Genomic DNA, 13,573 nt, shown 5'->3' on the forward strand with positions numbered 1-13,573 from the left:
TATCTGTACTGCACTGTGGGCAGAGGTGTTCAAAAACAAGACCTCCTGGACTAAATCAGATGAAGCATGCCCTGTGAGTTCTCCTTACTCGCTTTCTGGGTGCTGAACTTCTGAAGTCAATCTCAGGCCACTACTTTCAAGCTGTTTTCCACGATTATGAAGCATTAAATGTCCTTTTCTTTACTAAAAGCTTAGAGTCGCAAGAATCTGTGTGAATAGAGAATCCAAAGCTTTAGAACAAATGCCCATTCTTGCAAACACCACAATAAAATTATGTGAGCTAGCAATACTTGAAATAACACCCAATTTATCTTCCTATTTCCCCTGTATGATTATGTCTTTCATTTTGCTGGGGTAGAGAACCTTGAAAACAAATGAGTCAGTTTGATTTTTTGTTTCATGGAAAAGTTCATTTCCTGGCTCTTTTGCTAGCTTGTGACGTTCAGCTGATGGTCTGCATGGTTTTTGAAAAATGGAAAGACTTTTGAAACTTTGGGCTTTGTGGGTCAGGTGGACAAGTTCCCAGCACCCTCCCACCACCCTCCAGTTTCATAGTCTTCCACCATGCTCCCAGCTTTCCTTCTCACAACCTGCCCATCACTGAACTCAATATGGCAGATGACGGATAGCCTTAAATTTCAGCAAGATTTGACCTGATAGCATTACTTTAAGATGACAACAGCAAATAAACCACTCCCAGCATTACACAAGCTTGCGCTATGGTGGTGGGAGTGGAAGGTTGCGGGCCCTTCATCCTGCCATGTAACCCAGGGAGCAGGCACAGCCAGGATGCAATCACAGAGGTTTATCCCCTGGAAATAAAGGAGGACAAACCGTTTCACCCCATCCTGAGGAAGAACCTTGCATCCTTGAAGTCAAGCCTCTTGACTTGCTTTTCAAGGTGACTCCACCAGGTGATGGAGCAGTCCAGGGATTGCTGAACCTTTCCCTTCCCCAGAATTCGGGTATTTTCCTCCATCCCCTAGGTCTGTTCTGCAGATGGGAGCTCACCATCCTTGCCAGGAGGTTAATCATATGCCAGAGTGCATCCCCAAAACTTGTACTCAGCACTCTCCACGGGTGGGAGCAGCCCTGTGTCATGCCAGACAAGGAAGCACTTGAAAAATCTCAGTCTCCCCTCCAGCCTCTCCCAAATCCTCAGCACTTCATCTCACCCATGCAGCAGCTGCCAGGCTCCCACAGTCTTCTCCAGTCTCGCGAGGAAATACGGCCAATTTAGCAGTATAATGAATGTACGTACATAAAAGTTCTGATTCAAACAATTTCATTAGATTTAGTCACTGGCTCCCAATACAAAATGATGGTGACACCAATTCCTCCTCAGCCCGAGTGACTAATTGTGACACAGAGGCAATTAGGCTTGGTTAAATGATCCACGTCCCTTCAAAATAATGATCTGTCAAACTGCATTCGCCCAAAATAATCCGGGATTGACTTGACAATCAAAATATCTGTTTCTTCAAAATTAAGAAAAACTCAGAGCTCCTTGTTTCTCCACACTGCAGCTGCAAAATTAAAGGGCTGCCTCACTGCAGATTGGGGAGGACGGGCCACCACGAGGGAGGTGGGAAGAGGCATTAGAAAGCTAGATGCTGTTAGAGGCTACAGCTATCGCAAACTACTTGCTACAGGCAGAATACTGCCAGAATAGAGCTGGATAGACTGCTCTGGCCTTTTGCAAACCTCCCTCCCAGACCTCCAGCACAGGCAACAGCTGGAACACAGGAAGATGGGACTGGCAGGGGTCTCTGGTCACCTGCACCAGGATGTTACTGTAGGTCTTCTCATCAGAGGCCCAAATATGAGCTTTGCTGGTTGCACTCTGAGGGCAATGCGCTGTCTCTAGGAGCTTCCCTCTAAAGCAGCTCTGCAAACAGGCATCTGTGGCCCACGGGGTGATCCTGCAAAACCCACAGCCCTGTGGGTCCTGAGAAGTGGGTGGGCCACCTCACAGAAACACCTTGCAGAGAGCACAGGGCTCACAGGGACTGCATGACACTGTCTGCCTTGGGACACTCAGAAGATAGGAGCTGAATTTCTCCAGGGCTCATACAGCTGATCACAGAGCACTCTGCACTCCCCCATCCAATATCCTAACCCAGGATTAACAAGGACCAACCCTCATGTCTTACCTAGTTATCTGCCTCCACAGGGAGCTCCTGCTAATTAAGCACAGTGGGTTAATTTGAAGAGCCCACATGGATGTCTTAAGGAGCAAGTCCCCAGAACGCACACCCCCTCATCCCAGCTGCCCCATCCCACCCCATGCTCTGCAAACCTCAGAGGGTTCGTTAGCCCTTGCTGCACATCCAGCCCGACAGTGGAGGACACCCAGCGAAGGATGCCCTGGCAGCTTAGCTAATTTCTACATCACCCCCAAACTGTGCCGATGCAATTTCCGTCCACTCTGCACAGCTCACCACACTGGGCTCTGAAAGGGGAATTACAAAGCAATTACCAATATTAATGGAAGCAGACACTCAGTCCTGCCTGCCTTCCTGCTCTCTCCATCCCCAAGCGCCGGTGGCAGGAAGGTGCCACAGAGGCACCTAAGCACAGCTTGTGACCTGCCTGCATCGCCCTTGTTCACACCCGCTCTTCCACAGGCAGCAGAGCCCACAAAGGTGGTTTCCCAGGGACTTCTCTGAGTGGATTCTCACATGTCTGACTCTGGCAAGTTCGCCCCTTGGAGATATCAATTTGGGTCTTTATCCTTCTCCTTTTATTGAGCTGAAGAGGAGCTTAACATCTTTGAGACTCTGCCCCATGACAGCTTTGGCTGAAATGGGATGAGTGGCTCAAGGTGCCTGGAGGTAGGGTGAGAGATGGGAAGCCAAGCTCCTCATCTCATTCCTGGAACATGAAGCTGGAAAATTAGAAATGTCACATCCAGAGCAAATTACCACCTCGGAAACAAGAAGTGGCACTGCTGCCTGCCAAAACACTGGTCCATTCCACACAATTTCCTCCTCCATGCAACTGCTTAAATCAGTGTCGACTGAGGGCAAGGGTCCAGGGGGAGGCTGAGCCTCATGTTTGCATGCTAGATGAGCCCTTGCCAGCAGTAGAAGATGGAGGAGGGATCCCTGAAGCTTATATGATGTTGTGCATGTGACAGAAGGCAGAGCTGATGATGCTGTAGGTCTCTAACCCCTGTGCTCCATGATGAACTCAGCTGCACAATCAGTAACAGACAGAAATAGCAACTTACTACTAGGAGAGATTTTTCACCAAACTGTCATTTCATCTGTGACTGTCTGGGCTGATCTGCAAAAGACTGTAAAATACCTCCAAAGAGATGTGGGAATAGAAACAGAGTCCTTCACTGGAAAACTAAAAATCACTTGTCTTTTAGGAACAGTGGTTTACTCATGCCAGCGGTCATAGCATGTTATAATCTCTTTCCCTCCAGCATCCCTTCTGTGTTGCAAGGAGCTTAATTACTTATATCGCTCATTTTCCAATGGAGGAAACTGGTCTATCACTTCTGTTGCAGCTAAACGTCTCTGCTCTGCAGGTACCAGTGGCTTTAGCTCTTAGGCTAAACAGATCAACATGCCCACTGAAACTCAGGGAGGTTGCTTTCAATTTATTCCTAACTTCAAGGCTTCCTTCTTCTGACAGAGTGAACCAGACAAGCCTCCCAGCCCTGGAGCTCCCGCACACTCCCAGACCCCAGCGCAGAGAATCAGAGCTCCAGGCATAGCTGGAGGTGGGCAGGAAGGCGTTAAGTCTGGAGCTGCATTAGTTCTCCCCGTCCTGCTGTGGGGACTTCATCCTTTATTTATGGGCCAGCCTCCTCTGGATAGGAGACATTTAAATTTTTCAGCAAGGTCTATGTCCCATCACCCAAGGCAGTTTAAATTTTCTCTCATTTCATCATGCACAGACATCGGCGCAGGCATCAGCAGGAGGACGGTAATTACAGCAGGAAAAGGATGAAAAAAAGAGCCAGTTCTGCAGTGATGATCCCCTATGTAAAACAGAATGATGTATATTTTACAGGATGGAAACGATCAGCCTGTTGCACTACTCAGCCCTACCCGCATGTGACAGGACAGAGACATTAAAAGAGCTTCTCATCAAGGTGTTATCTCAGCCAAAGGACATCACTGCTGAAAACAACCGCTAAACGTGAGAAAGCCCCACGGAGCACTCCGCTGGTGTTGAGGGCAATGTGACCAATAATGTCTGAGTGCTCACCAAAAGGCAGCTCAAGAACAGAAAGTTGTTTGGCACAGGAGTCTCCAGAGTTGTTACACAGGATGTCTCCTTGTAGGGTGGACATCCAACGGTTAAGGGCTCTAGTTTTCAAAGACTTGTGAAATCCCAGCTCTGCGACGGCAGGAGAGTCATTACTGTCCATGGGGAGCCCCCAGGCTCGCTGCCTCCTGGCACCAGCCACACCAGCAGAAGCCACCGCTGCCCCAGCTGCTGAAAGAGATGCTGACAGGGGAGAGCTCCCCTCCTCGCCAGAGCAGGTTTGACTGCCAGGCCAGCTCAGACAGACTGGGTTTATGGGTCAGAGAAGGTCCAGGCTCCCAGCAGAAGCTCCTGGGCAATTTGCACAGCTCGATAAAACAATTTGCTCATGGATAATGTTAGAGGAGGGAGACGCAATGCGGTCTGAGAGCTAAAGAGGAGAGCTGGTCACTGCCTTGCCATCTAAGGCATCACTCTGTGATAATTTTGCCAGATTTGATTTAAAGGGCTAATTACTGCTGCAGGAGAACAAATACACTCACTGAGCTGCACAAGGGCAGGAAGACCACGTCCAGTCCAAAGGGAGGGCAGGCAGCAGAAGTGGTCAAATCCCTCCTCATTGCTGGGGAAACTGAGGCACGGGGAGACAGTGCCTTGTTTAGTGTCACACAGAGAGGCTGCTGCAAGGGCAGAAATTGAAGTCTCATTTCACAGCCCCCGCACCTGGGAAACCCAACTTCTTTTCCTTCCTCTCCAAGCCACCTACCCCCATCTCTGGAGCTGTGCGTTTGCCTCCTTCCCACCTCTCCAGGCCACTGCCCCACTTCGGAGGGCTGCAAATGGTCACTGAATTGTGGACTCCGATTCCCAAACAGCACAGCAGGGAGGTGGCACAGGCCAGAGCAGACCTGCACAGAAGTCCACGTCCCAGGCCACCACAGGAGAGGGAAAGGGCATGTCCTGGGAACCCTGCCTGGCACTTCTGGAAGGGGAGGCGAAAAGTTTGTTTATCTTCCATGCACTAGAAGCTCTCTAATTGCATTAGACTGTTTCCCAAAGAAGGGTGTAATTAAAAGCGAATGGCTCCAAGTCCTTTATCATCATGAATATTAAAGCGAGATAAACACTACATCAATATTCATTTAAGCAGAAACAGAAAATGAAAGGCAGGACTTGATCTTGGCTGGCACTTCAGTATTTTATAAATGAAATTACCGGCTAGGTAGAGGGGAACCAAAAACCCTCACAAAACAATAATGGCCTTGAAACAAAGCAGCTGCGACATGCTGGAATGGGCAACTACCTCATGCCATGTCCTTCCTTATCACCTTGTCCCCAAAGTGAGTTGCTTCAGGGGAAGACACAGGACATTCCCAGTTTGACAGTTCCAGCACTAAGTGGCTCAGGAGCTGGGAGTCCTCTCACCTTTGCTCGCAGTGCTGACGCACAAGTGTTTGGTACAGACACTCCCTAGACATACAGTTCAAACTGGATGCTCTTACTGACTATACAAATAGTCCGCCACGCTCCAGTGCTGCTGTGGGGCGACTCAAAACCTGCTGAGTGAGCCATCCCCATCCCCTCATAGTTCTGTCGCATGTTCAAGATTTGCTCTCTTGGAAATGGATCCAAGTCACATTTTCTGTCCACCTTCTCCCCCTCCATCCCTGGTTTCACTCTCTGCTTCTCTTCCAGTGCTCCCCCAGCACTGATGAGACACAAAGCATAGCTCACCGCTAGCAGCTGCTGCAAGCAATGGGGCTGAATGGTCCTTCAGTCCCTGGTTAAGGCTACTGGAATCTCATCAGTGATGTGTTTGTGTGGGTTTGGCATCCTTATTGCTGTTTATAGCATGGTAGCACACGGCATCTTCACCAACCTACACTGGCTATAGATATAGCTCATCCCCTGCATATTGCACCCTCCAGTCATCACAGACTAACTTTCCCCAGGCAGACTGCGAGCTGAGCAAAGGTTTGTGTGTCCCAGCTCAGCCCCCAAAGCACTATAAAGACACCATTAAGGAGAAAATGGATATCACTGGCTTGCAAGTAAACCCTTCACAGCAAGACAAGCCTACATCCTTCTACTGCAGGAAGTCACAGGTGTTCCCACCCACACCATCAGACTTTCCTAAGGACCAGGTACACCACACCTCACCCAGACTGCATCCCTTGGCTTTCTGAGCAGCCACTCACACTCCTGCATGCCCTGAGCCTGATGTCCATGGAAAGGGCAGAAGAAAGAGAAGAAGGGTCACGGAGGAAGAAAACCTTCCCAAAACCAAGTATAACAACACAATCCCCAGCTGCTCTGCAGCTATTTATGCAATTTCCAGGCAAATCCAGTGCACCTGAGTCAGACCAGCCAGCAGCATTAACCCCCATTGTCCAGGCACCCTCAGCACCCAGCCCTGTGATGGGCAGCTCTCAGCCATGCCCTGAGGCTGCAGAGCTTTGTCTGAGGTTCAGAACCCATGTTTAAATTTCTTCTCTCTGTAAGCAAGGGCAGGTGTGTGTCTGGGTCACTGCCTGGTGGTGTCTCAGACAGACCTTGGCTTTAGGCTTCTCCCTTTACCTGCCTGCCCCTGCTTCAGTTCTGCTCTGAGAACGTGCTCTCGGTAGCGACTCAGCTCCAGAAGTTGCCACGTCCTGACAGTGAGTGAAATCACCAATGTACAAATCATTTTGCAATGCTAGAAATATTTGGTACCAATTTGCGTACTCAAACACACGCCCAATGAGCTCATGCGTGAATGAATAATACAGAAATCACTCCTCACAAATACAGCCCAGGGCACCATCCCTCTCTGCCCACTGCTGCCCTCAGAACCAACGATCCTCTCCCAGATCTATGGCTCATCGTCAGCTGAGTTTCTGTGTCTTGGAGGGGTTGGTTGGGGCATGAGTAAGAACCAAAACGTGACTTGAATGACATTGTAAATGTGGTTGCGCATAAAAGCACAAGCCACAGCAGATTTTGAAGATAACTAATGGCCCATTGCTGGGTCTCATAAATGCAGGTGGGCTGTTAAAATCCAACCCACCCAGCACTCCTGTCTCCAGCTATGTGATCTATAAGCTATGTTTCCCCTCCAGCCTACAGAACACGTTGTGCACTGCCTGCCACTCACAGGGTCTCTGCACACCTCCTAAAGACAGGCGGTGGATGATTAACGGGTTGTTAATGAGAGCAGAGCTAGTGTTTGGTCAATAATACTCCACAGCGAAACCCATGCAGCCCATATGAAGAATGACTGCTCCTGGGCTGGTTTGGAGTAATGCACAGAGGCAAACAGCTTGCAGTCCTCATTCCGCATCCCTCCTCTGCCAAGTCGTCTCCTACCCCCTTGTCTGTGCATTGCAGTGAGCTTTCAGTCTTTGTACTGCTGCTCCAAGGGATGCTCAGTGGAAGGGTTAAATGTCCAGACCTTCCCAGGATGGGAGCGCTGGGAGGACTGGGACAGCTGGCCCTTCAGCTGGCCACATTAAAGGCAGCAGCTCTGGGAAGCATATTTATCAGTTAGCGGAGCAATGACTTCAACATGCGCAGTGCTGTTATGACTAATGCCTCGGCCCTTCCAACGCCAGAGCATCTCGCATGCCTTGACGGTCATCCTCAGCGTGAGAAAGTGACACTGAGGGAAACCAAGGTAGGGGACATCGGGCCCCTGCCATGGATGCCATGCTGTGTGTGAGGTGCGGCTTCTTGGGCAAGGCATACATCCAGCTGTGGCTGTGGGGACCTGGGGGTCTCTTCAGCAGGAACAGGGTGTGCACGAGCATTGACGGTTGAAGAACTTGCCTGAGATACCTTCTTCTTGCCACTCCCCCATACACCTGTGTTATCTTGCAGCCTTAGCAGCTCTACAGCAACCCAGCTGCCGTGTCCCACCCAAGAGGTGGCTGCATGTCAGAAGCAAGAGGAACGATTCCTGGAGCGACTGAAAGGCCCTGTAAGCATATGGGTTTCCATGCTGGCAGCAGCAGCAGATGTTTCCACTCCTGGCTGAGTGCAAATGAGTCACTTGGCACTGTTGCCTGTATAGGAAGAGCTGCCTCATCGCTGAACCAGTTCAGCACTAGCGATTTGCCATGAGTTTTGGCTTCACCAAGTCTAGAAGTGTTGGATGTCACAGTGGCATTTCTCCATACACCAGACCTTCCTCGGGTCCTTTTCTTTCCATGTTGCTTGAGGTAGCCAACATCGCAAGGACAACACCTACCAAGAACACAGACAGGGGCCTGAAGTATAAATATGCATTGGTCATGGCACACATGGGAAGTGTTCCCAGCGCCAGTGACACACAGCAAATTGCCTGGCCATCCCAGCTCCACCGAGGACCAAATGGCACCACCAGGAGCCACTGCTCATGGCGAGTTGCTCCCTGGTCACCGTTTTACCCGGCACCACCACATCCGAGACCACAGCGTCCAGGCGAACCCAACACATCACCTGCAGGGACAGGATCGTTCATCACTGGAGCTAGCAAAGATCTGCAGGTTTTTCTGTCCATCACAGCTTTGCCACCACCACATCTCAAAATGATTGCCGCAACCCAGTAGAGAGGTCTTGGGGGGAGCTTTGAAGGGTCTACTGGCCCCAAGGGAAAATCAGCATCTTTCTCCTCTAGTGGCAGGAAGCTTTGGGTGTCCCTGGCTGTTGCTTTTCAGGCTTCCCAAGAGGAGAAAGAGGCAGAGAGTTACATAGGGACTGCAGACCAAATGCTGGCAGCTACGAGCTACAGGAACTGCAGTGAACCCTGGGCATGTGAGCATGGGCTGGTGCTATCAGGGCCAGCAATGAATGACTCATGTCGTGGTTCAACACCCACCAGCTTTAGCCAGGCCAAACTTTTGGAAACAGAAAAAGAGAAGAAAACAATCAGATTTTTCTAGGTCTTTTTTTTTTTTTCCTAAGGAAGTAAGGTCCTGCAAACAAACTGTTGATTGAGCTCAGCCAAGTCACGTTATCTGTGCTGAGGAGCACAGCACAGCGTGCAGGCCTCTCCAGTGCCACGGATTTGCTATCATCCCCTGCCACCCGCGTAATCACTTCAGTCACGCCACACTCTGCCCCTGCTGCAATTTCACGGCCGCTCGGTCAGGGGGAAATCACAGCAATTTGGGCTTGTTTGAAAACATTACAACTGTGCTTTGCCTTTTAAAAGGACACTGGTTTGCACGAAGAGGGATTGGCCATGGTGGGATGCTTATGGGTCCAGAGCTCCCCAATGACTCGCTTGCCACCGAGAAAAGGGCTTGGGCAAGGAAAAAGTGCTGAGTTTGGGCACTTGGGGATGGAAAACAGACCCCTTCCCATGCCAGGAGCTCCCCTGGACTGGGGAGGTTGTGGGGCATCAGGCTGTGAGGCAGGACCATAGGCTTCAAAGCCTGTCCCTGCCCCAGCTTTCCTCTGGACTGCTCAAAAAAAGTTTCAGAGGTCTTTTTCTCTCACAGGTGTGCAAGGGATGCTCTGCTGTCTGCCTCTGTGGGTACAAAGTGCCTAAACTCTTCACAAGTCTTGTTCCTGTCCTTCAACAGTGGCATAGGCACAGCCGAGTCTGTATCTTGTTATGGTGGATGATGCTTCGGAACCTCAAATCTCACACTCTCAAAAGCATTTAGAGGCTTCCCTTCCAGTGAAATACAAAGGGAGGTAATGCCAAAACACCCATCAAAGTCAGGGCTAGCACACACGGTTAAATAGCAGTACAAAGTGACAGCTCTGGGAGCCATCAGGAGCCAGTGATGCAGTGGCTGGGACCCAGAAGTAGGAGAAGATATATTTGATGGGCCAATATCATAACATCCTGATTTCTCTGTCTTTGTTTCAGTGTTACATGCATTTTTTCCTCTGTGCACCCTTTTCAACTCCCCCAAGCATCCTCCAGTCTCAGCAGAGGAGGGAATGCCAGGTTGCTGAAACAATCCTGATCATCTTGTATCCATCGGGAACGTGCTCTGATAGCCAGGGTGGTCCCGTGACCCATGTCTCACAGAATGCATGTAGGGGCAGAGGATGGGGCTGCAAACGGGAAAAAGAGGGCTCGATATTTCCATCCACAGCATTATGGATCTGATTTTCTCTTGCAGCTCAATGAAGCATCGATTTATTGCAAATAGCCACTGGGCTGTGCTGATAGCGCACTAGATGGGTTTTTTAGGTGCCTTCCAGTCGATGCTGTGTGCTACCTCAGCAAGCTACCTCTGCGAAGGGCTGTGGCACGAGCCTTACCGCAGGGAAAATGCCAGAGGGGGCCCAGCACAGCCCAGAGGCAGGGAGGGAAAGCTGGGGGCAACTCATCGGTCCCAAAAAGCCATCCCATCTCCAAAATTTCTCCTTATCCAGCCCATAGAGCACAATTAGCTGTGGAACTGCCCGCAAGGCACATTTCTGAAAGCCCCCTGGAGCCCTGTGCTCCCCGAGCTACCCAGCGTCTCCAGGGACCCCCATATCGCACCCCACTCCGGCCACTGTCCCCACCAACCTCCCCACGCAGAGATCCAACTGCCATCTAGTGGCACGCGGGGCTCCGTGGGACACACAGACATCCCCAGCTCTGAGTGGCCTCTTTTCTCCATCTCCATCATATCTTCCTTTTCCCACACCCCTACACCCTCCCTCTCCATCCCTCCAGGTCTGGGTCACCTCTGCCTGGCACTGTCACAGTGCACCATGCAGCAGACTCCAAGGGCAGGGGACAGCAAAGCCTCCGAAGGTCTTGTCTCACCCCAAGCTCACAAAGCAGGGAGGTGAATTTGTGATGTGCAGACTCCTGAGCATCTCCATTGCTGCCTTCATGCCCTGTCCCCCAGTGACACCCCCAAGGTGGGTCTCGCTGCCTCCCTAGCATCTGGGCAGAAATACCACAGCTGGGTGCTGTGGGCCATACCAGCAGCTCCCCAAGGATAGCATTGGTGGGACCTCATCAGTGGGAAGAGCCACGAGGGGGCTCCAGGAACCCATCTGAGCTGGAGGAGGGCTGCCAGGAGCAGAGCTCACATCTTCTGGAGGATGGAGGTCTCCTCCAGCATCCAGGGTGGAGGAGAGCTGAAGAGTTGTCACAGCTCTGTCGAGGAGCAGGATCTGCTGTAACTTTTGTCCCTGACACATACATAATGCCAAGGAGCAGTGCGCAGGTTGCAGTGTGCCCAACACAGGGCCTGAGAGAGGCTGCGGACTGGGCTGTGCTAGCCAGTCCCAGGGGACAGCAGGGCCACATGCACTTGCAGGACGCTGGTGTTCAGTGTAGTCATTTACACCAGCTGTGGATTCATCCCACAGTCTTATTCCTGCAGGTCCGCATTTATCCCTGACAGCTGTTTTATCCCTGTCTAACTCGAGAGACTGTAGGGGTATCATTTCCAGGAGGTGAATTCGACCCCAGCATTAAAGAAATTCCTTGGATAACACTGCTGAGCTCACTCCTTAGCAAGCATCACAGACATGCAGAATTAACTCCAGGGATGACCTCTGCAAGGACAGGAGATGTTGGTGAGAAAGCAGGTCCAAGCTGGTTTGTCACATTAACTACACTGCCCCATCAGCACTTGGGGAAGAAAACACTCTTTAACAAGGACTCAGCATGCCCAATCCTGTGGTGGTGAGGCCTTCAAAAACATTTTTGCAAGTCCCCCAGTAAGGTGGGGACAAGACTCAGCAGCTCCAGCGTCACTGAGGTAGCTGTGTTAGCAGGATGGTTTAGGTAAAGAGCAGGTAACAGCGTGCGGGAGACAAGGTGACTCTTGCCCAGCACCCTGCCTGGTCAGCACCAGATCCTCCTCTCAGCGACCTTTTTTTGCCTTTACTCTCGGTGGACACTTCACCCAGCCATACGAGTGGCCAGGCTTGGCCACAGCGGACCCTGCTCTTGGATGGGTGAGAATAACGCTGGCATTGCAGCCGCAGCAGATTCTCCACTCTCTTTGCAGACCCCTGACCATCTCCCCACCAGCAGACTCTGCAGCACAGAGTTTAAACTGGTACAGAGTCCCGGGACGACCTGGAGAGCCAAGCCACTCGTGACATCGCGGCTCAGCGGGAAGAGTCCTGCGCAGAAGCCCCAGCCCCACAGCAGCAGTGGGCTGCAGAGTCCGTTGGGGCTGATCTGCTGTAACCGAGGGGGGCAACGCAATTACCTAGGGTGGCTAATTAGGGCTCCAATAGAAGTGGTTTGGAGATCTGAGCCGCTTAGGAGAGGGCTGGCACGCTGCAGGTGCTGGGGCTGGGGTTTGGTGCAGGAGAGAATGAGGATGCTGTAGATAGCTTTAGACACTTGGTGACAGTAGAAGTGAGGTAGTGGCCATTCAGGCCCCGCCTCTAAACTTTCTCTTGGAGTACCATGCTGCCTCAGGTCAGATTTGGCCAGAAAAATCCCTGATCCCTGAGCTGGTCAGCATGAGCCTGCAGGAGTTACAATTCTGCACACCGAGGTGTTGGGGAGGCTGGTGGATGGGGATAGGCACTGGGGCAAGGAAACCCCCCAGGACATGGCAGTCTGGCAGGGAAATCAGCTCAGAGGGCTGCTGACAGGATCTACAGTGATATTCCTCTTGGGCTTCCTCTCCTGCCCTCCAGAGCCTATGGGGTCAGCGTGGATGCTTTAAGCCCACGCTACACCCAGCAAAATGGTCCAAACCACGCTGAGCTTGTGTTGCCACTTCACATGTCCCAGTCCAGCCTCACAGTGTAAACACAGACTTTGACCATCGATGATCTGGCTTGATAGAGGCATCAGCAGGCAAAGAAAATGTCGCTTCAGAATTAGAGTTGCCCCTGAATTAGAGGAGCTGTTCCAAAAAGCTATAGAAGGCTGTCGTGATGGAAAAACGAGTGTATGAAGGACCCACTCTGCAGAACAGGCAGGGAAAAAATAGATCACAATGTATTCAGGGCTCAGACAAGACCACACTTGCCTGTAAAAATAAAGCCTTGCATTTGACACATTGCTTACATATTAATTAGTTTGATCAGCTTGCCTGGGTGTGTTAGCATGAGTGAGAGCTCGTGTCTGTACAGTGATGAGCTGTTAAAACTTCCCAAATAGAGCTACAAATAATGGCAGACAGATCTTCCCTTTGCCCAGAGCCTTTCTGCTATTTTTCTAGTGCTTTTCCACTCATATTTTTCTATTTTACTTGACTGAGTCTCCTAGGTACCATTTCTTCCCCAGCGCAGAACCAGAGACACACAGAAGCAGGAAAAGTGACTTCTGCAGGGGAAGCCAAGGAACTGTCACCCCCCCCCGCCCCCCGCAGAGCACAAAGGCAAGAAATGGAAAAAGAGTAAAACTTTATTTTCTTCACTCTCCTTCCTTCCCAGGTTCTCTGGGCTGACTGGAGGGACG

This window comes from Chlamydotis macqueenii, chromosome 9, assembly GCF_036417535.1.
Source record: "Chlamydotis macqueenii isolate bChlMac1 chromosome 9, bChlMac1.mat, whole genome shotgun sequence".
NCBI classification, from domain to species: Eukaryota; Metazoa; Chordata; class Aves; order Otidiformes; family Otididae; genus Chlamydotis; species Chlamydotis macqueenii.